Below are 27,875 nucleotides of genomic sequence, written 5' to 3'. Positions count from 1 at the left end.
CTGAAGTCCACGATCAGCTCCGTCATTTGGTTGACGTTGAGGGAGAGGTACAGACAGATCAAGACACAGAGAGAGAGACAGAGCGATAGAGAGAGAGAGAGGTAGACAGATGCAAGACACAGAGAGAGAGAGAGAGCGACAAAGAGAGGGAGTGAGAGAGAGAGTGCGAGAGAAAGACAGACAGACACAAAGAGAGAGAGAGCGGTATAGACAGAGCAAGACACAGAGAGAGAGAGAGAGAGGTATAGACAGATGCAAGACACAGAGAGAGAGAGAGAGGTATAGACAGATGAGAGAGAGAGGTATAGACAGATGAGAGAGAGAGAGAGGTATAGACAGAGAGAGAGAGGTATAGACAGATGCAAGACACAGAGAGAGAGAGAGAGGTATAGACAGAGCAGGACACAGAGAGAGAGAGAGAGAGAGAGAGAGAGAGAGAGGTATAGACAGATGAGAGAGAGAGAGAGAGAGAGAGAGAGAGAGAGAGAGAGGTATAGACAGATGAGAGAGAGAGAGGTATAGACAGAGCAAGACACAGAGAGAGAGAGGGGTATAGACAGATGCAAGACACTGAGAGAGAGAGAGAGAGAGAGAGAGAGAGAGGTATAGACAGAGCAAGACACAGACAGACAGACAGACAGACAGACAGACAGACAGACAGACAGACAGACAGACAGACAGACAGACAGACAGACAGACAGACAGACAGACAGACAGACAGACAGACAGACAGACAGACAGACAGACAGACAGACGTATAGAGACAGAGTGCTTTAGAATGTGTTCAAGACGGCAGAACGATCCAGTTCATTTAGAATGTGTTCAAGACGGCAGAACGATCCAGTTAATTTAGAATGTGTTCAAGACGGCAGAACGATCCAGTTCATTTAGAATGTGTTCAAGACGGCAGAACGATCCAGTTCATTTTGAATGTGTTCAAGACGGCAGAACAATCCAGTTCATTTAGAATGTGTTCAAGACGGCAGAACGATCCAGTTCATTTAGAATGTGTTCAAGACGGCAGAACGATCCAGTTCATTTTGAATGTGTTCAAGACGGCAGAACGATCCAGTTCATTTCATGGTGGTTCCGGTTCATCTTTCTCTCAGGATTCTGTTTCTTTCCGTCAGTCTGTGATCTGGTTGGGATGTCTGTCTTTCAGTCGGCCTGCCTACGTGTTGTTCTGACAAGCTGGCAAAAAGTAGGGTGCCATTTTGAGATGCAACAAATGACTTTAAAGACGTTTACATTAGAGGAGAGGAGTAAAAACAAAATCTCTTCCACCACTAATATAACCCTGTTCTCTTTGTCCTTGTCTCTCCTCTCCTAGAAGTGGCACTGTGTGGAGGAGATCACGGGGAAGTGGCGGGTCCAGAAGTGTAAAGGAGGTGGACTGAAGGAGGGCCCTAGGAAGAGGGCCTCCAGCCTGAGGCCTCACAGCAGCTACAACAGTAGGGAGAGGGAACCCTGCGGCTGTGGCCTTGACCGACCGGGACGCTCACACCGCCAGTTCCCACCCTCCTCTGGAGAACAAGGTGAGTTGGATGGGGACAAGGGGGCAAGGGGGAGGGGATGAAGCTGATGCTGGGGCCAGGGATGAGGGCTGAGATGGGACTGAGGAACCAGAGTTGGGTCAGAGTTGGAGCTGCATGGCCATAGAATGCTAATGGACAAAATATGGGTCTTATCATAGATTTGGGTTATCTAAGAGACAGTTTCTGGGGGACTGGGGATGGGTCTGGGGTTGAGACTGAGGCTGATGGTGGCTCAGGCCGGCAAGGGAGTTGTGTACTGAGCGATCTGCCCAACGCATCACCGGGGGGCAAACTACCTGCCCTCCAGGACACCTACACCACCTGATGTCACAGGAAGGCCAAAAAGATCATCAAGGACAACAACCACCCGAGCCACTGCCTGTTCACCCCGCTATCATCCAGAAGGCGAGGTCAGTACAGGTGCATCAAAGCTGGGACCGAGAGACTGAAAAACAGCTTCTATCTCAAGGCCATCAGACTGTTAAATAGCCATCACTAGCCGGCTACCACCCGGTTACTCAACCCTGCACCTTAGAGGCTGCTGCTCTATATACATAGACATGGAATCACTGGTCACTTTAATAATGGAACACTAGTCACTTTAATATTGTTTACATACTGCTGTACTCATCTCATATGTATATACTGTATTCTATTCTACTGTATTTTAGTCAATACCACTCAGACATTGCTCATCCTAATATTTATATATTTCTAAATGTCATTATTTTACTTTTAGATTTGTGTGTGTTGTTGTGAATTGTTAGATACGCACTGTTGGAATAACATCTGATACATATGTGTATGTGATCAATAACATGTGATTTGATTTGATCAGATGTCTCTCTGTGGACTTAACCACTCTGTATTACAGTCTATGTGTGTATAGCTATGGGGAAAATGACCATGTCTGTGTTTGCCAGAGTCTTGATTTACGGCTCAGGATTATGCAGGGCTATAAAAGAGAGGCCGATGCAGAGGAGAGAGAGAGAGAGAGAGAGAGAGAGCCAGACGAATACAGCTTCTGACATTAGATCACTGGTCTGATGGATATGTAGTTGAGATGAGAAGGCGCTCTGTCACGTCTGCCAAGGATCTGGTCGTTTGTAATGTTGTGGCGCCACCTAGTGGATTTAAGAGGCATTGCTTCTGAATGTACTTTTTCACATTCAATTCATTTTATTTCAGTATGTCTTTGTTGACTAGAAAGGGGAATTTATTTGCAGAAATGACAGGAAAACATATTGACATAAATACTCCCATACCAACATGTATGTTAAATTTGATTGATCATATGCTGGAGGTCTTTATCACTGTGGGCTGAATGACTGTCTGGGTCTGTATCACTGTGGGCTGAATGACTGTCTGGGTCTGTATCACTGTGGGCTGAATGACTGTCTGGGTCTGTATCACTGTGGGCTGAATGACTGTCTGGGTCTTTATCACTGTGGGCTGAATGACTGTCTGGATCTGTATCACTGTGGGCTGAATGACTGTCTGGGTCTGTATCACTGTGGGCTGAATGACTGTCTGGGTCTGTATCACTGTGGGCTGAATGACTGTCTGGGTCTGTATCACTGTGGGCTGAATGACTGTCTGGGTCTTTATCACTGTGGGCTGAATGACTATCTGGATCTGTATCACTGTGGGCTGAATGACTGTCTGGGTCTGTATCACTGTGGGCTGAATGACTGTCTGGATCTGTATCAATGTGGGCTGCTGACAGTCTGTTGTGTTTGTTGTGTTAAATCTTGTACGAGAAACATCTATAAAAATGGCACAAGAAAATAAAAGTGTGTTAAACTTTCTCTGCTATAATATCTATTAGGATACAGGCCTCGTTTCGTCCATACTCGACCCACCAGATCTCTGTCTGTGGAGTTGGAAGGGCAGATCTATGACGTTGACCTCGCGGTAGAAGACCAGTCAGCCGTGCAGAGACGTGTCATCAGAAAGCGCCACCATGAGCAGGAGGACCCCGAGTTTGCCTTGGAGTCAGACGACAGGTCAGAGGAGATGCTGGCGGATGATACCAACGCCGTGGGGTACCCGAACTCTGTCAAGGTCACACACAAGTATGACATCGTTCCTACCGAGGGAATTTTTCCCTAGCCAATGTCTGCTTAACTTGCTCTTTGGGGGGTTTGGTCTGGGGGTGCAGTTAATAAGGCCTTTGACCCTCTCCCAGGTGTTACTGCCTGATGAATGACACAGTCCTCCCTTGCCCCTCTCCCAGGTGTTACTGCCTGATGAATGACACAGTCCTCCCTTGCCCCTCTCCCAGGTGTTACTGCCTGATGAATGACACAGTCCTCCTTTGCCCCTCTCCCAGGTGTTACTGCCTGATGAATGACACAGTCCTCCCTTGCCCCTCTCCCAGGTGTTACTGCCTGATGAATGACACAGTCCTCCCTTGCCCCTCTCCCAGGTGTTACTGCCTGATGAATGACACAGTCCTCCCTTGCCCCTCTCCCAGGTGTTACTGCCTGATGAATGACACAGTCCTCCCTTGACCCTCTCCCAGGTGTTACTGCCTGATGAATGACACAGTCCTCCCTTGCCCCTCTCCCAGGTGTTACTGCCTGATGAATGACACAGTCCTCCCTTGCCCCTCTCCCAGGTGTTACTGCCTGATGAATGACACAGTCCTCCCTTGCCCCTCTCCCAGGTGTTACTGCCTGATGAATGACACAGTCCTCCCTTGACCCTCTCCCAGGTGTTACTGCCTGATGAATGACACAGTCCTCCCTTGCCCCTCTCCCAGGTGTTACTTCCTGATGAATGACACAGTCCTCCCTTGCCCCTCTCCCAGGTGTTACTTCCTGATGAATGACACAGTCCTCCCTTGCCCCTCTCCAGGTGTTACTGCCTGATGAATGACACAGTCCTCCCTTGCCCCTCTCCCAGGTGTTACTGCCTGATGAATGACACAGTCCTCCCTTGCCCCTCTCCCAGGTGTTACTTCCTGATGAATGACACAGTCCTCCCTTGCCCCTCTCCCAGGTGTTACTTCCTGATGAATGACACAGTCCTCCCTTGCCCCTCTCCCAGGTGTTACTTCCTGATGAATGGCACAGTCCTCCCTTGCCCCTCTCCCAGGTGTTACTTCCTGATGAATGACACAGTCCTCCCTTGCCCCTCTCCCAGGTGTTACTGCCTGATGAATGACACAGTCCTCCCTTGCCCCTCTCCCAGGTGTTACTGCCTGATGAATGACACAGTCCTCCCTTGCCCCTCTCCCAGGTGTTACTGCCTGATGAATGACACAGTCCTCCCTTGCCCCTCTCCCAGGTGTTACTGCCTGATGAATGACACAGTCCTCCCTTGCCCCTCTCCCAGGTGTTACTGCCTGATGAATGACACAGTCCTCCCTTGCCCCTCTCCCAGGTGTTACTTCCTGATGAATGACACAGTCCACTGTGAGAGAGAGATCTACTCTTCCTCTAGAGCCTGGAAGGACCATAAGAGCTATGTGGACCAGGAGGTTAGTCTGTCTCTATACACCACATAACTGTCTTACATCATATAACAGTCCTGTCTGATCTCCTACCTGTCTATACATCACACAGTCCTGTCTGATCTCCTACCTCTCTATACATCACACAGTCCTGTCTGATCTCCTACCTCTCTATACATCACACAGTCCTGTCTGATCTCCTACCTCTCTATACATCACACAGTCCTGTCTGATCTCCTACCTCTCTATACATCACACAGTCCTGTCTGATCTCCTACCTCTCTATACATCACACAGTCCTGTCTGATCTCCTACCTCTCTATACATCACACAGTCCTGTCTGATCTCCTACCTCTCTATACATCACACAGTCCTGTCTGATCTCCTACCTCTCTATACATCACACAGTCCTGTCTGATCTCCTACCTCTCTATACATCACACAGTCCTGTCTGATCTCCTACCTCTCTATACATCACACAGTCCTGTCTGATCTCCTACCTCTCTATACATCACACAGTCCTGTCTGATCTCCTACCTCTCTATACATCACACAGTCCTGTCTGATCTCCTACCTCTCTATACATCACACAGTCCTGTCTGATCTCTTTCCCTTCCCCCTTTCTTCTATATCAGCTACTCTCTCTCTCTCTCTCATCGCTCTGTGTGAATGAAAATATTAAAAGTATGCTTTATATGATTGCAGATCGAGGCCCTCCAGGACAAGATAAAGAACCTCCGGGAGGTCAGGGGTCATCTGAAGAGGAGGCGACCTGATGAGTGTGACTGTGGAAAGAAGAGGCTGGTGTTTGTTTATTTACCTTTCTAAAAAGTCTTAGTGACGCCTCCTCATTCAACTGAGGGGTATACAACAAAGACGGATCAACGAGTTAGCCAGCTAACTTGCCTAATTATTGTTGCACTGTATAGCCTTGTTATTGGATGTGGATAAAAACTAGCCCAAATATTATGTGACTGTGGCAAGAAGAGGTCAGTATTAAAGACAAACATTGAAGAAGAGGTCAGTATTAAAGACAAACATTGAAGAAGAGGTCAGTATTAAAGACCAACATTGAAGAAGAGGTCAGTATTAAAGACCAACATTGAAGAAGAGGTCAGTATTAAAGACCAACAATGGTTCAAGAAAATTGTAATAAATAGAAAAGTATACCAGTTGAATTTAAGGACCGAAGAATTGACAGCTGTGCCATACAGATTGCAAAATAGTTGGGAAGAGATTTTCGATGTACCTATTCCATGGCACATGGTTTAGTAGGAACTGATACACAAAACAACTCTGGATTGAAATCTTGGTTTTTCAGTTTAAATGATAATAAAACATTTATTAGTTATACGATAGATAGATAGATAGATAGATAGATAGATAGATAGATAGATAGATAGATAGATAGATAGATAGATAGATACTAGATAGATAGATAGATAGATACTAGATAGATAGATACTAGATAGATAGATAGATACTAGATAGATAGATACTAGATAGATAGATAGATACTAGATAGATAGATACTAGATAGATAGATAGATACTAGATAGATAGATACTAGATAGATAGATAGATACTAGATAGATAGATAGATAGATAGATAGATAGATAGATAGATAGATAGATAGATAGATAGATAGATAGATAGATAGATAGATAGATAGATAGATAGATGCTGGAAGTAGAAGCCTAAGTGTTGTTGTCCATTAGTGTACTCTAATTAGGAGAGGGGTGGTAGAGTGATGGTTGTATCCCCTATATATATACAGGGCACAACCATCACTCTACCACCACTCCCCTAATTGGAGTACACTAATGGACAACAACATATACATATACATACATACATACATACATACATACATACATACATACATACATACATACATACATACATACATACATACATACATACACATATACACATACACATATATATATATATACACACACACACACACACAAACACACACATATATATATATATATATATATATATATATATATATATATATATATATATATATATATATATATATATATATATATATATATATATGGGATACAACCATCACGATGAACTGTAGATCTTTCACCCCGAATAGACAGAATCATTAGAAGGAATACAATTGGTACTGTCCATATGTAGCTTGTTTTTGGTCACGGTCCAGAAATGGCTGAAGAATTGCAACATTTACCTGGAGCTAACCCTGCAGATAGAACTACTGGGTTATTTGAAAAGTCATAGTCAATCCATCAATAATATAATAAAACTGTTAGCAAAAATGTTTATCTTCAATTTACAGTCTGTAGAAACTATGAGAATAGAAAGGTTCCTAACTTTTTTGTGAAACATCACAGCATAGTTTTATAAAAAGATATGGCAAATAGAAATCATAACTTGATGGTGTTCAGAGATAGATGGGAGGGGTTTAGGGTAGATGATGGATGGGACTAAAAACAAACAAAAGATGACTAATGTAAAATATACTGTCTGTAAAATGTACAGGCTGGAAGTAGGAGCCTAAGTGTTGTTGTCCATTAGTTTACTCCAATTAGGGTATTGGTGGTAAAGTTAGGGGAAAATCGAGCACACCGCCATGCAATCTCCATAGACAAACATTGGCAGTAGAATGGCCTTGCCGAAGAGCTCAGTGACTTTCAACGTGCCACCGTCATAGGATTCCACTTTTCCAACAAGTCAGTTCATCAAATTTCTGCCCTGCTAGAGCTTCCCCTGTCAACGAAGTGAAAAATATCTAGGAGCAACAACGGGCTCAGCCGCGAAGTGATCAGTTACACAAGCTCACAGAACGGGACCGCCGAGTGCTGAAGCGCGTACCGCATAGAAATCGTCTGTCCTCGGTTGCAACACTCACTACCGAGTTCCAAACTGCCTCTGGAAGCAACGTCAGCACAAGAACTGTTCGCCGGGAGCTTCATGAAATGGGTTTCAATGGCTGAGCAGCCGCACACAAGCCTAAGATCACCATGCGCAATGCCAAGTCTCTGCTGGAGTGGTGTAAAGCTCTCCGCCATTGGACTCTGGAACTGTGGAAACGCGATCTCTGGAGTGATGAATCACTCTTCACCATCTGGCAGTCCAACGAAATAATCTGGGTTTGGCAGATGCCAGGAGAACGCTACCTGCCCCAATGCCCAGTGTCAACTGTAAAGGGCTGTTTTTCATGGTTTGGGCCCCTTAGCTCCAGTGAAGGGAAATCTTAACACTACAGCATACAATGATATTCTAGATGATTCTGTGCTTCGAGCTTTGTGGCAACAGTTTGGGGAAGGCCCTTTCCTGTTGTCATCAAGGCAAAGGGTGGCTACTTTGAAGAATCTCAAATTTGAAATATATTTTGATTTGTTTAACACTTTTGTGGCCACTACATGATTCCATATGTGTTATTTCGTAGTTTTGATGTCTTAACTATTATTCTACAATGTAGAAAATAGTACAAAATAAAGAAAAACCCTTGAATGAGTAGGTGTGTCCAAACTTTTGACTGGTACTGTACGATGTTCATTTGTGTTGTGCATTATCCTGTGTTGTGGTAAATCGTCATGGTTCCTGTATGGAATGTGCATGTTCTCCAGTCAAGCCTGCCTCAGAGCAGAGGTCTGGAAGTGAGCATCACAAGCGGCAGCAGGAACACAACACCTTGACTCAGTCTGAAAGGAATCAGCCCTTCCCTCTAACCATCGCCTCGCACCAGGAGGATGCATCTGAATTGGTACACTTTTCCCTATATAATGCACTACTGTCTGTCATTTTATTGGCGGGTGTGTCTGTCTGTCCGTCATGCAGGGAGGCGGCGCAAGAAGTGGATGGGAAGACGCAGCTGTTAAATAACGAGATCAGGCGAAAGAAAAAGGAGAGGAAAGAGAGAAAGAGGCAGAGAAATGGGGATGACTGCAGTCTACCCGGCCTCACCTGTTTCACTCACAACAACGACCACTGGCAGACCGCCCCCTTCTGGAACCGTACGTTACTACACCGTTAATACACCGTTAATACGCCAACACTACACTACACTGTTACTCCACTGTTACTACACCGTTAATACACCGTTAATACGCCAACACTACACTACACTGTTACTACACCGTTAATACACCGTTAATACGCCAACACTACACTACACTGTTACTCCACTGTTACTACACCGTTAATACACCGTTAATACGCCAACACTACACTACACTGTTACTGCACTGTTACTACACCGTTACTACACCGTTACTACGCCAACACTACACTGTTAATACGCCAACACTACACTGTCAATACGCCAACACTACACTGTTACTACACCATTAATACGCCAACATTACACCGTTACTACACCGTTACTACACCGTTACTACACCGTTACTACACCGTTACTACACCGTTACTACACTGTTAATACGCCAACACTACACTGTTACTACACTGTTAATACGCCAACATTACACTGTTACTACACCGTTACTACACCGTTAATACACTGTTAATACACCAACACTACACCGTTAATACGCCAACACTACACTGTTACTACATCGTTAATACGCTGTTACTACACCGTTACTACACCGTTACTACACCGTTACTACACTGTTAATACGCCAACACTACACTGTTACTACACTGTTAATACGCCAACATTACACTGTTACTACACCGTTACTACACCGTTAATACACTGTTAATACACCAACACTACACCGTTAATACACCAACATTACACTGTTACTACACTGGAGGGTTGTGTTCTAGTTAGTAGGTTAACCCTGGTCTGTCCTGCCTCTAATCCTCCAGGTTGTGTTCTAGTTAGTAGGTTAACCCTGGTCTGTCCTGCCTCTAATCCTCCAGGTTGTGTTCTAGTTAGTAGGTTAACCCTGGTCTGTCCTGCCTCTAATCCTCCAGGTTGTGTTCTAGTTAGTAGTTAACCCTGGTCTGTCCTGCCTCTAATCCTCCAGGTTGTGTTCTAGTTAGTAGGTTAACCCTGGTCTGCTTCCTCTAATCCTCCAGGTTGTGTTCTAGTTAGTAGGTTAACCCTGGTCTGTCCTGCCTCTAATCCTCCAGGTTGTGTTCTAGTTAGTAGTTAACCCTGGTCTGTCCTGCCTCTAATCCTCCAGGTTGTGTTCTAGTTAGTAGGTTAACCCTGGTCTGTCCTGCCTCTAATCCTCCAGGTTGTGTTCTAGTTAGTAGGTTAACCCTGGTCTGCTTCCTCTAATCCTCCAGGTTGTGTTCTAGTTAGTAGTTAACCCTGGTCTGTCCTGCCTCTAATCCTCCAGGTTGTGTTCTAGTTAGTAGTTAACCCTGGTCTGTCCTTCCTCTAATCCTCCAGGTTGTGTTCTAGTTAGTAGTTAACCCTGGTCTGCTTCCTCTAATCCTCCAGGTTGTGTTCTAGTTAGTAGGTTAACCCTGGTCTGTCCTGCCTCTAATCCTCCAGGTTGTGTTCTAGTTAGTAGGTTAACCCTGGTCTGTCCTGCCTCTAATCCTCCAGGTTGTGTTCTAGTTAGTAGTTAACCCTGGTCTGTCCTGCCTCTAATCCTCCAGGTTGTGTTCTAGTTAGTAGTTAACCCTGGTCTGTCCTGCCTCTAATCCTCCAGGTTGTGTTCTAGTTAGTAGGTTAACCCTGGTCTGTCCTGCCTCTAATCCTCCAGGTTGTGTTCTAGTTAGTAGTTAACCCTGGTCTGTCCTGCCTCTAATCCTCCAGGTTGTGTTCTAGTTAGTAGTTAACCCTGGTCTGTCCTGCCTCTAATCCTCCAGGTTGTGTTCTAGTTAGTAGGTTAACCCTGGTCTGTCCTGCCTCTAATCCTCCAGGTTGTGTTCTAGTTAGTAGGTTAACCCTGGTCTGTCCTGCCTCTAATCCTCCAGGTTGTGTTCTAGTTAGTAGTTAACCCTGGTCTGTCCTGCCTCTCATCCTCCAGGTTGTGTTCTAGTTAGTAGGTTAACCCTGGTCTGCTTCCTCTAATCCTCCAGGTTGTGTTCTAGTTAGTAGTTAACCCTGGTCTGCTTCCTCTAATCCTCCAGGTTGTGTTCTAGTTAGTAGGTTAACCCTGGTCTGTCCTGCCTCTAATCCTCCAGGTTGTGTTCTAGTTAGTAGTTAACCCTGGTCTGTCCTGCCTCTAATCCTCCAGGTTGTGTTCTAGTTAGTAGGTTAACCCTGGTCTGTCCTGCCTCTAATCCTCCAGGTTGTGTTCTAGTTAGTAGGTTAACCCTGGTCTGCTTCCTCTAATCCTCCAGGTTGTGTTCTAGTTAGTAGTTAACCCTGGTCTGTCCTGCCTCTAATCCTCCAGGTTGTGTTCTAGTTAGTAGTTAACCCTGGTCTGTCCTTCCTCTAATCCTCCAGGTTGTGTTCTAGTTAGTAGGTTAACCCTGGTCTGTCCTGCCTCTAATCCTCCAGGTTGTGTTCTAGTTAGTAGGTTAACCCTGGTCTGTCCTGCCTCTAATCCTCCAGGTTGTGTTCTAGTTAGTAGTTAACCCTGGTCTGTCTTTCCTCTAATGCTCCAGGTTGTGTTCTAGTTAGTAGTTAACCCTGGTCTGTCCTGCCTCTAATCCTCCAGGTTGTGTTCTAGTTAGTAGTTAACCCTGGTCTGTCCTGGCTCTAATCCTCCAGGTTGTGTTCTAGTTAGTAGGTTAACCCTGGTCTGCTTCCTCTAATCCTCCAGGTTGTGTTCTAGTTAGTAGTTAACCCTGGTCTGTCCTGCCTCTAATCCTCCAGGTTGTGTTCTAGTTAGTAGTTAACCCTGGTCTGTCCTGCCTCTAATCCTCCAGGTTGTGTTCTAGTTAGTAGTTAACCCTGGTCTGTCCTGCCTCTAATCCTCCAGGTTGTGTTCTAGTTAGTAGGTTAACCCTGGTCTGTCCTGCCTCTAATCCTCCAGGTTGTGTTCTAGTTAGTAGGTTAACCCTGGTCTGTCCTGCCTCTAATCCTCCAGGTTGTGTTCTAGTTAGTAGGTTAACCCTGGTCTGTCCTGCCTCTAATCCTCCAGGTTGTGTTCTAGTTAGTAGGTTAACCCTGGTCTGTCCTTCTTCTAATCCTCCAGGTTGTGTTCTAGTTAGTAGTTAACCCTGGTCTGTCCTGCCTCTAATCCTCCAGGTTGTGTTCTAGTTAGTAGTTAACCCTGGTCTGTCCTGCCTCTAATCCTCCAGGTTGTGTTCTAGTTAGTAGGTTAACCCTGGTCTGTCCTGCCTCTAATCCTCCAGGTTGTGTTCTAGTTAGTAGGTTAACCCTGGTCTGCTTCCTCTAATCCTCCAGGTTGTGTTCTAGTTAGTAGTTAACCCTGGTCTGCTTCCTCTAATCCTCCAGGTTGTGTTCTAGTTAGTAGGTTAACCCTGGTCTGTCCTTCCTCTAATCCTCCAGGTTGTGTTCTAGTTAGTAGTTAACCCTGGTCTGTCCTGCCTCTAATCCTCCAGGTTGTGTTCTAGTTAGTAGGTTAACCCTGGTCTGTCCTGCCTCTAATCCTCCAGGTTGTGTTCTAGTTAGTAGTTAACCCTGGTCTGTCCTGCCTCTAATCCTCCAGGTTGTGTTCTAGTTAGTAGGTTAACCCTGGTCTGTCCTGCCTCTAATCCTCCAGGTTGTGTTCTAGTTAGTAGGTTAACCCTGGTCTGTCCTGCCTCTAATCCTCCAGGTTGTGTTCTAGTTAGTAGGTTAACCCTGGTCTGCTTCCTCTAATCCTCCAGGTTGTGTTCTAGTTAGTAGTTAACCCTGGTCTGCTTCCTCTAATCCTCCAGGTTGTGTTCTAGTTAGTAGTTAACCCTGGTCTGTCCTGCCTCTAATCCTCCAGGTTGTGTTCTAGTTAGTAGGTTAACCCTGGTCTGTCCTTCTTCTAATCCTCCAGGTTGTGTTCTAGTTAGTAGTTAACCCTGGTCTGTCCTGCCTCTAATCCTCCAGGTTGTGTTCTAGTTAGTAGGTTAACCCTGGTCTGTCCTGCCTCTAATCCTCCAGGTTGTGTTCTAGTTAGTAGGTTAACCCTGGTCTGCTTCCTCTAATCCTCCAGGTTGTGTTCTAGTTAGTAGTTAACCCTGGTCTGTCCTGCCTCTAATCCTCCAGGTTGTGTTCTAGTTAGTAGTTAACCCTGGTCTGTCCTGCCTCTAATCCTCCAGATTGTGTTCTAGTTAGTAGGTTAACCCTGGTCTGTCCTGCCTCTAATCCTCCAGGTTGTGTTCTAGTTAGTAGTTAACCCTGGTCTGTCCTGCCTCTAATCCTCCAGTTTGTTTTCTAGTTAGTAGTTAACCCTGGTCTGCTTCCTCTAATCCTCCAGGTTGTGTTCTAGTTAGTAGGTTAACCCTGGTCTATCCTTCCTCTAATCCTCCAGGTTGTGTTCTAGTTAGTAGTTAACCCTGGTCTGTCCTGCCTCTAATCCTCCAGGTTGTGTTCTAGTTAGTAGTTAACCCTGGTCTGTCCTGGCTCTAATCCTCCAGGTTGTGTTCTAGTTAGTAGGTTAACCCTGGTCTGCTTCCTCTAATCCTCCAGGTTGTGTTCTAGTTAGTAGTTAACCCTGGTCTGTCCTGCCTCTAATCCTCCAGGTTGTGTTCTAGTTAGTAGTTAACCCTGGTCTGTCCTGCCTCTAATCCTCCAGGTTGTGTTCTAGTTAGTAGTTAACCCTGGTCTGTCCTGCCTCTAATCCTCCAGGTTGTGTTCTAGTTAGTAGGTTAACCCTGGTCTGTCCTGCCTCTAATCCTCCAGGTTGTGTTCTAGTTAGTAGGTTAACCCTGGTCTGCTTCCTCTAATCCTCCAGGTTGTGTTCTAGTTAGTAGTTAACCCTGGTCTGTCCTGCCTCTAATCCTCCAGGTTGTGTTCTAGTTAGTAGGTTAACCCTGGTCTGTCCTGCCTCTAATCCTCCAGGTTGTGTTCTAGTTAGTAGGTTAACCCTGGTCTGTCCTGCCTCTAATCCTCCAGGTTGTGTTCTAGTTAGTAGTTAACCCTGGTCTGTCCTGCCTCTAATCCTCCAGGTTGTGTTCTAGTTAGTAGTTAACCCTGGTCTGTCCTGCCTCTAATCCTCCAGGTTGTGTTCTAGTTAGTAGGTTAACCCTGGTCTGTCCTGCCTCTAATCCTCCAGGTTGTGTTCTAGTTAGTAGTTAACCCTGGTCTGTCCTGCCTCTAATCCTCCAGGTTGTGTTCTAGTTAGTAGGTTAACCCTGGTCTGTCCTGCCTCTAATCCTCCAGGTTGTGTTCTAGTTAGTAGTTAACCCTGGTCTGCTTCCTCTAATCCTCCAGGTTGTGTTCTAGTTAGTAGGTTAACCCTGGTCTGTCCTGCCTCTAATCCTCCAGGTTGTGTTCTAGTTAGTAGTTAACCCTGGTCTGTCCTGACTCTAATCCTCCAGGTTGTGTTCTAGTTAGTAGTTACCCCTGGTCTGTCCTGCCTCTAATCCTCCAGGTTGTGTTCTAGTTAGTAGGTTAACCCTGGTCTGCTTCCTCTAATCCTCCAGGTTGTGTTCTAGTTAGTAGGTTAACCCTGGTCTGTCCTGCCTCTAATCCTCCAGGTTGTGTTCTAGTTAGTAGGTTAACCCTGGTCTGTCCTGCCTCTAATCCTCCAGGTTGTGTTCTAGTTAGTAGGTTAACCCTGGTCTGTCCTGCCTCTAATCCTCCAGGTTGTGTTCTATTTAGTAGTTAACCCTGGTCTGTCCTGGCTCTAATCCTCCAGGTTGTGTTCTAGTTAGTAGGTTAACCCTGGTCTGTCCTGCCTCTAATCCTCCAGGTTGTGTTCTAGTTAGTAGGTTAACCCTGGTCTGCTTCCTCTAATCCTCCAGGTTGTGTTCTAGTTAGTAGGTTAACCCTGGTCTGCTTCCTCTAATCCTCCAGGTTGTGTTCTAGTTAGTAGGTTAACCCTGGTCTGTCCTTCCTCTAATCCTCCAGGTTGTGTTCTAGTTAGTAGGTTAACCCTGGTCTGTCCTGCCTCTAATCCTCCAGGTTGTGTTCTAGTTAGTAGGTTAACCCTGGTCTGTCCTGCCTCTAATCCTCCAGGTTGTGTTCTAGTTAGTAGTTAACCCTGGTCTGCTTCCTCTAATCCTCCAGGTTGTGTTCTAGTTAGTAGGTTAACCCTGGTCTGTCCTGCCTCTAATCCTCCAGGTTGTGTTCTAGTTAGTAGGTTAACCCTGGTCTGTCCTGCCTCTAATCCTCCAGGTTGTGTTCTAGTTAGTAGTTAACCCTGGTCTGTACTGCCTCTAATCCTCCAGGTTGTGTTCTAGTTAGTAGTTAACCCTGGTCTGTCCTGCCTCTAATCCTCCAGGTTGTGTTCTAGTTAGTAGTTAACCCTGGTCTGTCCTGCCTCTAATCCTCCAGGTTGTGTTCTAGTTAGTAGTTAACCCTGGTCTGCTTCCTCTAATCCTCCAGGTTGTGTTCTAGTTAGTAGTTAACCCTGGTCTGCTTCCTCTAATCCTCCAGGTTGTGTTCTAGTTAGTAGTTAACCCTGGTCTGTCCTGCCTCTAATCCTCCAGGTTGTGTTCTAGTTAGTAGGTTAACCCTGGTCTGCTTCCTCTAATCCTCCAGGTTGTGTTCTAGTTAGTAGTTAACCCTGGTCTGTCCTGCCTCTAATCCTCCAGGTTGTGTTCTAGTTAGTAGTTAACCCTGGTCTGTCCTGCCTCTAATCCTCCAGGTTGTGTTCTAGTTAGTAGGTTAACCCTGGTCTGCTTCCTCTAATCCTCCAGGTTGTGTTCTAGTTAGTAGGTTAACCCTGGTCTGTCCTTCCTCTACTCCTCCAGGTTGTGTTCTAGTTAGTAGTTAACCCTGGTCTGTACTGCCTCTAATCCTCCAGGTTGTGTTCTAGTTAGTAGTTAACCCTGGTCTGCTTCCTCTAATCCTCCAGGTTGTGTTCTAGTTAGTAGTTAACCCTGGTCTGTCCTGCCTCTAATCCTCCAGGTTGTGTTCTAGTTAGTAGGTTAACCCTGGTCTGTCCTGCCTCTAATCCTCCAGGTTGTGTTCTAGTTAGTAGGTTAACCCTGGTCTGTCCTGCCTCTAATCCTCCAGGTTGTGTTCTAGTTAGTAGGTTAACCCTGGTCTGTCCTGCCTCTAATCCTCCAGCTTGTGTTCTAGTTAGTAGGTTAACCCTGGTCTGTCCTGCCTCTAATCCTCCAGCTTGTGTTCTAGTTAGTAGGTTAACCCTGGTCTGTCCTGCCTCTAATCCTCCAGTCGGAGCGTTCTGTGCCTGCACCAGTTCCAACAACAACACCTACTGGTGCGTGAGGACCATCAACGAGACCCACAACACCCTGTTCTGTGAGTTCGCCACGGGCTTCCTCGAGTACTTTGACCTCAACCACGACCCCTACCAGGTGAGTGGACTCCTCCCCTTCCAGATACCTTTCTGTAACAGTTTGTATTTTCTGTCTATCGAAAACTATGTATTGAAGTGTGTGTCTGTGTGTCTGTCTGTGTCTGTCTGTGTGTGCCTCCATGTGTGTATCTGTGTGTGTATCTGTGTGTCTGTTTGTGGTTGTCTGTGCCTGTCTGTGTGTCTGTCTGTGTCTGTCTGTGCGTGTCTGTGTGAGTGTGTGTGTTATAGTTGACCAACACAGTGTATTCAGTGGATAGAGAGGTGCTGAACACCCTTCATTCCCAGCTGATGGAGATGAGGAGCTGCCAGGGATACAAGCAGTGTAACCCCCGACCAAAAGGGCTGGACTCAACAGGTAAACACACTACTACAGTGATACTGTATTAGTACTAATAGTAGTACTGTAGTGTCAACGTAGTATCACTGTAGTAGTACTAATAGTAGTACGGTAGTATCACTGTAGTAGTACTAATAGTAGTACGTAGTATCACTGTAGTAGTACTAATAGTAGTACGGTAGTATCATTGTAGTAGTACTAATAGTAGTACAGTAGTATCACTGTAGTAGTACTAATAGTAGTACAGTAGTATCACTGTAGTAGTACTAATAGTAGTACAGTAGTATCACTGTAGTAGTACTAATAGTAGTACAGTAGTATCACTGTAGTAGTACTAATAGTAGTACGGTAGTATCACTGTAGTAGTACTAATAGTAGTACGGTAGTATCACTGTAGTAGTACTAATAGTACTAATAGTAGTACTAATAGTACTACTATTAGTACTACTACAGTGATACTACCGTACTACTACAGTGATACTATAGTGCTACTACAGTAGTGCTATTAGTACTACTACAGTGATACTACGTTGACACTACAGTACTACTATTAGTACTAATACAGTCAAACTACAGTAGTACTGTACTACCACAGTGCTACTACAGTACTACTATTAGTACTATTATGGTGATAATACAGTGACACTACGTTACTACTATTAGTGCTACTACAGTACTACGATTAGTACTGCTAGAGTCAAAATACAGTAGTACTACAGTGATACTACAGTACTCCTGTTAGTACTACTACAGTGCTGCTACAGTCAAACTACAGTACTACTATTAGTACTACTACAATGCTACTACAGTACTACTACAGTCAAACTACAGTACTACTATTAGTACTACTACAATGCTACTACAGTACTACTACAGTCAAACTACAGTGCTACTACAGTACTACTGGTAGTACTGCTAGAGGCAAAATACATTAGTACTACAGTACTACTACAGTACTACTATTAGTACTACTACCGTGCTCCTACAGTACTACTATTAGTACTATTATGGTGACAATACAGTGATACTACAGTACCAATACAGTTATACTACAGTACTACCATTAGTACTACTACATTGATACTACAGTACTATTAGTACTACTACAGTGATACTACAGTACTCCTATTAGTACTACTACAGTACTACAACAGTATGTCCATTAGTACTACTACAGTGATACTACAGTACGTCTATTAGTACTACTACAGTGATACAACAGTACTACTATTAATACTACTACAGTGCTACTACAGTACGTATATTAGTACTACTACAGCGCTACTACAGTACTACTTTTAGTATTATTACAGTTCTTCTACAGTACTACTATTAGTACTACTACCGTGCTACTACAGTACTACTATTAGTACTATTATGGTGATAATACAGTGATACTACAGTACCAATACTGTTATGCTACAGTACTACTACATTGATACTACAGTACTACTATTAGTACTTCTACAGTGATACTACAGTACTCCTATTAGTACTACTACAGTGATACTACAGTACTACTACAGTATGTCCATTAGTACTACTACGGTGATACTACAGTACTACTATTAGTGCTACTTTTAGTACTACTACTCCATTATTTGCATGTTTTAATTACTCCTATAAAAATGGTGGACATTAAGGTACTCAACAAGGTCTGATTTCATTAGTACTAAAACAGGACCCAGGTGGTAAGTATAAAGATCCAGTCCATTAAAAAAAAAATGGAGGCCTCTTACACTTCAATGTTGTGAAGAGGAGGAGAGTGGAGGAGAGTGGAGGAGAGTGGAGGAGACAGGAGGAGACAGGAGGAGACAAAGGAGGAGACACAGGAGGAGACAGATGAGGAGACAGTGGAGGAGGCAGAGAAGGAGTCAGAGGAGGAGAGTAGAGAAGACAGAGGAGGAGAGTGGAGAAGACAGAGGAGAAGACAGAGGAGAAGACAGAGGAGGAGACAGAGGAGGAGACAGAGGAGGAGACAGTGGAGGAGACAGTGGAGGAGACAGAGGAGGAGACAGAGGAGGAGACAGAGGAGGAGACAGTGGAGGAGACAGTGGAGGAGTCAGAGGAGGAGAGTAGAGAAGACAGAGGAGGAGAGTGGAGAAGACAGAGGAGGAGACAGAGGAGGAGACAGAGGAGAAGACAGAGGAGGAGACAGAGGAGGAGACAGTGGAGGAGACAGTGGAGGAGACAGAGGAGGAGACAGAGGAGGAGACAGTGGAGGAGACAGAGGAGGCAGTGCTGAAGGACAGATGATAGAAACCCCACATCCTGACCACAGAGAAACAGGGAGAGGAGGAGGAAGAGGAGGAGGAAGAGGGAGAGGAGGAGGAAGAGGGAGAGGGAGAGGAGGAGGGAGAGAGATTGGGCACAGAGGCATAGGGTTTCGAGGGGCCTCCAGGGGCCTAAGACAGAGAAACTCAATGAACCCGGAAAGTTAGATTGGCATACAGTGTGTTTCTGTGTATGCCCACAGTGCCAGGGCATTTGTGTCTTCATGTTGGTTAAAGCTGCCCGTTTCATCACTGTGCCAGTCATGATTCCAGGCAGGAATTATATTACTGGGAGCGTTACCTCCTCAGCCTGGCAGCTAACTGAACATCAGTCATGTCACAGCTACAGAGGGTAAAAGGAGAGAGTGTTTCTGTACCCACATCATCCCACTAGCTATGTCCTTCACAATCTCACCCTCCATCTATCTATCCATCCAACCCAATCAAATATTCCTCCATCCTCTCCCCCAGAGCCCTGTCCTGCTCCTCCTCTCCACCAGAGCCCTGTCCTGCTCCTCCTCTCCCCCAGAGCCCTGTCCTGCTCCTCCTCTCCACCAGAGCCCTGACCTGCTCCTCCTCTCTCCCAGAGCCCTGTCCTGCTCCTCCTCTCCACCAGAGCCCTGTCCTGCTCCTCCTCTCCACCAGAGCCCTGTCCTGCTCCTCCTCTCCCCCAGAGCCCTGTCCTGCTCCTCCTCTCCACCAGAGCCCTGTCCTGCTCCTCCTCTCCACCAGAGCCCTGTCCTGCTCCTCCTCTCCCCCAGAGCCCTGTCCTGCTCCTCCTCTCCACCAGAGCCCTATCCTGCTCCTCCTCTCTACCAGAGCCCCGTCCTGCTCCTCCTCTCCACCAAAGCCCTGTCCTGCTCCTCCTCTCTCCCAGAGCCCCCTCCTGCTCCTCCTCTCCACCAGAGCCCTGTCCTGCTCCTCCTCTCTCCCAGAGCCCTGTCCTGCTCCTCCTCTCCCCCAGAGCCCTGTCCTGCTCCTCCTCTCCACCAGAGCCCTGTCCAGCTCCTCCTCTCCCCCAGAGCCCTGTCCTGCTCCTCCTCTCCACCAGAGCCCTGTCCTGCTCCTCCTCTCCCCCAGAGCCCTGTCCTGCTCCTCCTCTCTCCCAGAGCCCCCTCCTGCTCCTCCTCTCCACCAGAGCCCTGTCCTGCTCCTCCTCTCTCCCAGAGCCCTGTCCTGCTCCTCCTCTCCCCCAGAGCCCTGTCCTGCTCCTCCTCTCCACCAGAGCCCTGTCCAGCTCCTCCCTCTCCCCCAGAGCCCTGTCCTGCTCCTCCTCTCCACCAGAGCCCTGTCCTGCTCCTCCTCTCCCCCAGAGCCCTGTCCTGCTCCTCCTCTCCCCCAGAGCCCTGTCCTGCTCCTCCTCTCCACCAAAGCCCTGTCCTGCTCCTCCTCTCCTCCGTTGTCTCTCCATCTATACTCTAAGAGAACCATCAGTTCTCCTCTAGGACATAGAGATGCTGGGTTGTCCTGTTCATGAAGAGACATCTCCAATGTGAATGATTCGTTATTTTTCTTAGTCCCCCCCACATCTCTTAATTAACATTGGATCTGCTCTTATTTTCCTGATCAGGAGGTAAAGATGGAGACAGCTACGAAGCACACAGGTATCCACCCTTCTTTTACCATCTCTCTGTATGTGTCCCAATGGTACACTATTACCAATATAGTGCACTTTTGACCAGAACCCTTAGGGCCCTGGTCTAAAGTGCACTACATAGTGCGCCACTTGGGAAACAGACTCTCTCTCTCTCTCTCTCTCTCTCTCTCTCTCTCTCTCTCTCTCTCTCTCTCTCTCTCTCTCTCTCTCTCTCTCTCTCTCTCTCTCTCTCTCTCTCTCTCTCTCTCTCTGAAAGAGGCTTCTCTCCTTAATAACTGCAAGGGCCGACTCATTAACTAATTCCCACTAATAATCAATGAGGTGTTGGAGCTGCTTGGTTTTTGACTGCATGCCTGGGAAACTATGTTCACTAATAATCGATTAGTTGACACGATTTTTTTAGATTTCTTCTTAATTGAAAGTAGCTTGTCACCATGAAGTCTGAGGGGTCATCGTTGCATCTTTACATTTTGTTTCATTTAAGATGATATTCTTATCCAGAGGGACTTCCAGTCAGAACGGACGGACGGACGGACGGACGGACGGACGGACAGACGGACAGACGGACAGACGGACAGACGGACAGACGGCCCTAATCCTATGGAGCTGAGCTGGGTGCCATAGTGGAGGCTACGGGCTGAATACTGATGTTGGGCTGGGCATGACTGCAACCACAAACTACCACTACTACACACCCATACCTCCAGACCCTGACCCTCTCCCCCCACAGCACTCAGCCAGTCTGGGACGGACGAGCGGGTTAAGCTGCCCAACCTGACGGAGAAGGAGGTGGACTGACTACAGCCCAGACAGGACGACTGGCACATCTTCCAGCAGGATGTTGATAATGTTTCTGCTACACCTTTTAGACCAACTGGAGAAAAAACAACGACGACGACCCCGTAAGCTTGACTTTAAGGATGACCCTGCGTCTGAGCAGGGGGCCGTGGGGCTGGAGGAGGGCAGCGGAGGAAAAGGAGAGGAGACCCCCAGCCAGGACATCTGGCCAGGCCTGGTCACCCTGAACTGGGCCACAGCGGGAATCCCAGAGACCCCCCGCGCCACCCCTCTTGCCCCAAGCAACCCCCACCCCCCCCCCCCCCCCACCCCCCACCACCTCCTCAGTACCACCCACATACCCCGCGATTCAGAGGTTAAAGGTCAACCACAATCTATGAATGACCTCCCGGATGAGACTAACCCATTAGACAGACCTCAGGTGGTGTCTGCGATGTGAGGTCAGCGGATCAGAGGAGGGGGAGGGGCCTGAGGGGGGAGGTGGTTGCCCGTGGTTACACGTGAATGGCCCATCAGCTGGAGGAGGGGCTTGACAGCGGGGGGGGGGGGCTAGTCTTCAGCGGGAACAGAAACAACGGGCTGACGGAGAAGGAGGACGGAGCTGGGAGGAAGAGGCCCAAGGCTACCTCCTCCTCTCCCCACAGACACAGACAATGAAGCCCACAATACAGGCCTCCACCACTACCACCAGCATCACTGGGAGCCTGCCTCAGACTGGCGCCCCCCCCCCCCCCCCCCCCCAGGGAAATGGGTTGGTAGTGGGCCAGCACCTCCAGAACCAACAGTAACAGATAGAGGTGCAGGTAGACTCCCTGGCCCAAACCCTGGGCTACGAGGGTAGTGGGTCCATTCCCTCAGCCCTCCTCCAACCACACCCAGTGAGACACATACAGACAAATAAAAGGTGCTGGCCTGCCATTGGGCAACCTGGTGGTCACCATAGAGACATAGAGAGACACAGAAACTGGGGGACATGGAGAGCCAAGATGGCTGACGATGATTTCAGCACCAGTCAGTCTGAGTTAGAGCTGTATTATTAAAGAGTATTAAAGTTGTTCTTGTTTTTTCACAGGTGCTTCCATTTCTTATTGGAAAAACTACAGTGTTCTGTTTTTTCAAAATATATATTTAGTAAAAAAAAATGTAAAGCCTTAACACAGCAGAAATTATTGAAAGGTGGGGAATTCAACTTTTAATTGATTTTAATTAAGGTCCAAGTGGATAACACAGTTGACCATTTTTAATATATATATATTTTTTAAAGGTTATAAGAATGGTGAAACCATTTCCTGGTCTGAAGGTTATAATTGTCTTTTGGCTTTAGTTAACACCTTGGTGTGCTACAATGAAGTTGGCTAATGCTAACACCTTGGTGTGCTACAATGAAGTTGGCTAATGCTAACACCTTGGTGTGCTACAATGAAGTTGGCTAATGCTAACACCTTCTTGTGCTACAATGGAGTTGGCTAATGCTAACACCTTGGTGTGCTACAATGAAGTTGGCTAATGCTAACACCTTGGTGTGCTACAATGGAGTTGGCTAATGCTAACACCTTGGTGTGCTACAATGGAGTTGGCTAATGCTAACACCTTGGTGTGCTACAATGAAGTTGGCTAATGCTAACACCTTGGTGTGCTACAATGAAGTTGGCTAATGCTAACACCTTGGTGTGCTACAATGGAGTTGGCTAATGCTAACACCTTGGTGTGCTACAATGAAGTTGGCTAATGCTAACACCTTGGTGTGCTACAATGAAGTTGGCTAATGCTAACACCTTGGTGTGCTACAATGAAGTTGGCTAATGCTAACACCTTCTTGTGCTACAATGGAGTTGGCTAATGCTAACACCTTGGTGTGCTACAATGAAGTTGGCTAATGCTAACACCTTGGTGTGCTACAATGGAGTTGGCTAATGCTAACACCTTGGTGTGCTACAATGGAGTTGGCTAATGCTAACACCTTGGTGTGCTACAATGGAGTTGGCTAATGCTAACAAACTCAGGCCGGACGCGATTTGATCTGCCTTAGATCCGTGTTAAAGTTTGGTTGACATCTAAAGGCATTTTCCAATTTAGCTGACATTTGCGGTGTTTACTGTGAATGTGATTGCCTGTGAATGCGGGAGTGTTACCTTTTTAAAAGACGCATTGTCGACAAAGCGCGACGGGATTGAATCCGTCCTCAGTCATCTCTAGAACCAATCATCACTCAGATGATGCCAATAGTTTGTCCCTAAATGCACTTTAAACATTCAGCTTTTCCCTTGAACTGACCGTTGTCTTTAGTTTAAATGTTTGTGGTTTGGAAAAAAGGTAGTCACTGGTCGTGTCCGAAATCTGACTTGCCTACTACTTAAACTAAATATTGTGTACTGAACGTACTAAATGCTATTTAAAACGCACTGTTTAGTAAGAATGTACGCAGTAAGCGACAAATATCAACGTACTACTCATCCGTACTGAGAAGGTGTCATTGTTCCCCGCGCCTGTTGTAGAGCGCATCCCTTTATTCTGTTTATCAGCTGTTGTCAAACACGTGAAAAGAAAAAAGAGGATTCTCTTCCTGAATAGTGTGCAGCGAATTCTATTTCATCAAAAGCCAAATGACTATGAGATCTGGGCATTTAAATTATACTCGATTTTCAAAACGTCACATACCATAAACCTTTTTATATTTTTTTCTTTCTGCATATTTAAGAAACCTACTATTTACTATTTTAAATGTCGGTATTCGGACACGGTCAGTGTAACTCCAATTGTGTCATGATGCTTAATACTGATCAATGGTATTTAATTTTGAACACAGTGAATTAAGTTTCAAATGTTAGTTTGATTTTATGGATAATTGCTACTGCAAGTGAAACACTGAATGTGACCGTTTATAGTTTCAAAAAAAGAAAATTACAAAATGAACATTGCTACGATAATTTAATGATTTGCTAAATATAATTAATTAACTTTGTTTACTATGTTGTTATGTTACTCTTATAGCTACAGTAACTTCAATATTTCACATTTTGGTCTACAGTACACCCAGCCTCTACACTCAAATTAAAACTTCAGATATCAAGCACAAATTGTTAAAGGTGCAACATGCAGAAATCACTCTGCCATTTCCTGGTTGCTAAAATTCTAATAGTTCACCTAATTTCAGTTTATGTGACAAAACAAGCAAGTACAGGGTAGAGAATCATTGTACCATCTAAACCGCTGTGAAATATATTTTCCATAACCAAAAAATATTGTATTTTCAGCTGTTTTGAAGTTGGTGTACAAAACCGAAAGTAAAAGACTCAAAAAATTAAACGTAAGAATGGGAAGCATAGAAATAGAGCACATAGAACATATCTACTACTTCTTAAAGTTGCTTTCAATGAGGACAGCTCCAATTGTGTAACTCACATTTCTATGTGAATTTGTTTGAGTTCCCGAAAAAAAAATGACAGATTGCAGCTTTAACTACTGCACACAAAACGATGTCTTTGAGTCTTTGAGTAAATTATAAAATGTTCAACCTTGTTCAACCTTTTTTTTTCTTCTGAATACCCAGCAGCCCCTACTAACTCCCATCACATAGACCAGTCTTCCCTAGTGATAATCAAGGATTCAATGGAAAAGTACATTACCCTCCCCAAGTTCCATTTCACAAGGAAACAATTGCCACAAAGTCAAAACCTAATATGTGTCCTTAATGGCACCCTATTCCATTTATAGCGCACTACGTTTGACCAACGCCATATGGGCGTAGTGTACTAAACTACATAGGGTGTTATTAGAGACTTAAACACTAACCTTTTTCCTCCGATTGCACCTTGAATAGGATAATGGCATTACTATAAGGTGATCTATACGTCATTAATAATACTGTATTTTACACTGTGTGTAAAAAATTATAATTAAGAAACACCTTTTGGCCTCAGAACAGATTCAATTCGTCAGGGCGTGGACTCTAAAAGGTGTTGAAAGTGTTCCACAGGGATGCTGGCCCATGTTGACTCCAATGCTTCCCACAGTTGTGTCCAGTTGGCTGGATGACAATCAATCAATGAATGAAATGTATTTATAAAGCAGATGTCACAGTACTTATACAGAAGCCCAGCCTTAAACACCAAACAGCAAGCAATGCAGATGTAGAAGCACGGTGGCTAGGAAATACTCCCTAGAAAGGCAGGAACCTAGGAAGAAACCTAGAGAGGAACCAGGCTCTGAGGGGTGGCCAGTCCTCTTCTGGCTGTGCCGGGTGGAGATTATAACAGAACATGGCCATTAAAGCCAGATTGTTCTTCAAGATGTTCAAACGTTCATAGATGACCAACAGGGTCAGATAATAATAATCACAGTGGTTGTAGAGGGTGCAACAGGTCAGCACGTTCGTTTTTTTTTCTTCACAATATGTGTACAAGTGTTGCAACAATTCAGATTTCAGGAAAACCAACAACAACAAAAAGCTGTTAATTAAGAAATAAACGTGTCAAATATTTATTTTGTGACATTTCATCTTATTTAACGAACATAATTTCTTCATACAATCATAAACCCGTCCACCATACTGACACACCTACCTAGGCTTGCAAAAGTTCTGGAACTTTCACAAAATTCCCAGGTTTTCCAGAAATCCCGGTTGGAATATTACCAGAAGCAGGAGGGAATTAGCAAGAAATCCAGTTACTTCCCAACCAGGATTTCTGGAAAACCTGGGAATTTTGGAGAGGTTTACTGGGATTTTAAACTCTAGACACACCTACCACATTATGGAATCGCTCAATCGGTAGTCTGGGGCCGTGCATTATCATGCTGGAACATAAAGTGATGGCAGCGGATGAATGGCATGACAATGGGGCCTCAGGATCTCAACACGGTATCTCTGTGCATTCAAATTGCCATCAATAAAATGCAATTGTGTTCATTGTCCGTAGCTTATGTCTGCCCATACCATAACCCGACCGCTAACCACTCGCCCAGACGATGCCATACACATGGTCTGTGGTTTTGAAGCCGGTTGGATATACTGCCAAATTCTCTAAAAATAACTTAGGGTATAGAAATTAACATAAAATTATCTGGCAACAGGTCTGGTGGACATTCCTGCAGTAAGCGTGTCAATTACACGCTCCCTCAAAACTTGAGACATCTGTGGCCTTGTGTTCAGTGACAAAACTGCACATTTTAGAGTGTCCTTTTATTGTCCCCAGCACAAGGTGCACCTGTGTAATGATCATACTGTTTAATCAGATTCTTGATGTGCCACACCTGTCAGGTGGATGGATAATCTTGGCGAAGGAAAAATGCTCACTAACAGGGATGTAAACAAATTTGAGAGAAAGAAGCTTTTTGTGCAAATGGAACATTAATTTTAGCACAGGAAACATCGGACCAACACTTTACATGTTGCGTTTATATTTCTGTTCAGTATATATTCTACATTCCACCACACATATAAATCATATCACATAATGACAATAGTAGCTTTAGCATGTCCTAATAGCCTTCTATTACGACAACTGAAAACACAGGCTGTATTCCAAATGGTACCCTATTCGCATAGGGATCTGGGTTATAGGGTTCTGGTCCATAGGGTTCTGGGTTCTGGTCCATAGGGTTCTGATCCATAGGGCTCTGGGTTCTGGTCCATAGGGATCTGGTCCATAGGGTTCTGGTCCATAGGGCTCTGGTCCATAGGGTTCTGGGTTCTAGTCCATAGGGCTCTGGGTTCTGGGTTATAGTCCATAGGGCTCTGGTCCATAGGGTTCTGGGTTCTGGTCCATAGGGTTCTGGGTTCTGGTCCATAGGGTTCTGGTCCATAGGGTTCTGGGTTCTGGTCCATAGGGTTCTGGTCCATAGGGCTCTGGTCCATAGGGTTCTGGTCCATAGTGTGTTGGTCTATAGGGCTCTGGTCCATAGGGTTCTGGTCCATAGGGCTCTGGTCCATAGGTCTCTAGTCCATAGGGTTCTGGTCCATAGGGCTCTGGTCCATAGGGCTCTGGTCCATAGGGTTCTGGTCCAAAGGTTTCTGGTCCATAGGGCTCTGATCAATAGGGCTCTGGTTCAAAGTAGTGCACTATATATGAAATAGGGTTCCATTTGGGACAGAAGCCCAACCTCCTCAAACTAAGCATCAGCTTGGGGTCTTGGCCTGTCTCCTCCTGTAATATATATACTCCCTATATAGGGAATGGCCTGTCTCCTCCTGTAATATATATACTCCCTATATAGGGAATGGCCTGTGTCCTCCTGTAATATATATACTCCCTATATAGGGAATGGCCTGTCTCCTCCTGTAATATATATACTCCCTATATAGGGAATGGCCTGTCTCCTCCTGTAATATATATACTCCCTATATAGGGAATGGCCTGTGTCCTCCTGTAATATATATACTCCCTATATAGGGAATGGCCTGTCTCCTCCTGTAATATATATACTCCCTATATAGAGAATGGCTTGGCTCTTGTAACATCAGTGTGACCAGAGATCTGCCGGCCCCTAAAGATGGCCGCCAGGCGCTTTAGTTGTAATCACTAAAAGTTGCCAATCACAGCCCAGGAATTTGGCATCTTTGTGATATCTGGTGTTGCCATTGGATAAGCACTCTATATTG

The 27,875-nt window shown here is 45.5% G+C and overlaps 1 pseudogene; it reads left to right on the top strand.

Moving 5' to 3' along the window:
* LOC115183926 (extracellular sulfatase Sulf-1-like) overlaps positions 1–21,561 on the top strand; it is a 39,677-nt pseudogene extending 18,116 nt beyond the window's left edge.
* The last annotated feature ends 6,314 nt before the right edge of the window (positions 21,562–27,875 follow it).

Source organism: Salmo trutta, unplaced genomic scaffold (assembly GCF_901001165.1).
Source record: "Salmo trutta unplaced genomic scaffold, fSalTru1.1, whole genome shotgun sequence".
NCBI classification, from domain to species: Eukaryota; Metazoa; Chordata; class Actinopteri; order Salmoniformes; family Salmonidae; genus Salmo; species Salmo trutta.
This window is presented reverse-complemented; position numbering and strand designations above follow the sequence as displayed.